This window comes from Echiichthys vipera (assembly GCF_963691815.1).
Source record: "Echiichthys vipera genome assembly, chromosome: 2".
Lineage (NCBI taxonomy): Eukaryota > Metazoa > Chordata > Actinopteri > Perciformes > Trachinidae > Echiichthys > Echiichthys vipera.
The window spans coordinates 6,212,741-6,214,134 of NC_139827.1; positions in this window are offsets into that span (position 1 = coordinate 6,212,741).

Sequence of the window (1,394 nt, forward strand, 5' to 3'; positions counted from 1 at the left end):
GAACAATAGTTTCAGGGTTAATGTCAGACCAGGAAGAAGGAAGTGTTTGTAACATAAGCAGGAAATGAAAAGAGGAAGTTAACTCGAGTTGACTTGAAGACACCGTAAAATCTGTGAGGTGTGTGTGTGTGAAAAGACGCTAAACGCTGGTAAAAGGATGAGGAGAAGTAGTGAGAAGTGCGCAGCGTGTCCAATGATGAACACAGCTTCCTTCTTTAAACCTTAACGGAGTGAAGAAAAGAACATAAAGGCGCGTGAAACAACAATACCAACAGGTTGTGTGTACGCTAATGTCGACTTTATACCAGTTTAACACGGATTGAGCCGATATGAGCCGTGAATGGTTGAATCCCATTATGTCAGAACAGAGTCGAGACTCACTAGAAACTCACTAAACTGTTTAAAAGTCAGTGTGAATAATATGTGAGGGCCCACTGTGTTATGTAAATGAACCACCCCAAAGGTATATTTACAGTCTGCGCCCAAACCCCCAGTCTCCCACATTGTAAATGTACCTTTACTGAGTCGACTTAAAGGCACGTTTTCGCCCCCCAAAGATAAACATGCTCCAAAGTTAGGCAGAGACGTGATTGATTCAGACACACGGCGGCGCGGCGATGGAACATTTTATCATGGTTTTAGGGAGGAATCAACAAACACTTTCACACATAACAACAGGAACAGATGTTGCCTTCAGAGAGGAGAAGATTACACAGTTTTGTATTTTCACGGCAAAAGATATATATGAAAAACAACAACTATGAACGAAATGTCAATATCCCTGCTCTATCCTTCTTTTATTGTGTCGTTCCTTTCTCCTCGCTGCAGTGAATGGATATTTCAGCTGTGGCAGAGACAAAACCGGTCCTGCGTTTGCATGTGTCCTCGCTAACTCAGAGTGTGTGTGAGTGTGTGTTTCTGTGGTTCCGTTGCAGGAGATTAACGGCCCTTTTACCACACGTGCACTCGTTCTTGCAGGCTTTCCAGGTAAGAGAGGACACAAGAGGGTGGACTGCTCCGTTTAGACGCAGGAAAAAGTTCCATGTGAGTTTCAATGATATACATGCTGAGGTTTAGAGGAAAAAAAACATACTAAAATATAAATATTTTCTCTGCATCTTTAATTTTATATAATAATAAGTTTTGTTCTCCATTACAGGACCAAACTAAAACGCCTTCATCAGTTAAGGTGAAGGGTTATGGTGTTTTCTATGGACTCAGAGCTGCAGCAGGAGCAGTAAAATCATTTTTATTTATTTATTTTCTTATTACACCCCTGATGAAACATACAATTAAAAAACAGTGTACGCTGGGGAAACAAACATACTAAGAAAAAGGCTATTCCTGTCTTCTCCTTTCCTCCTTCGGCATCAGAACCTCTATATTCTTATAGT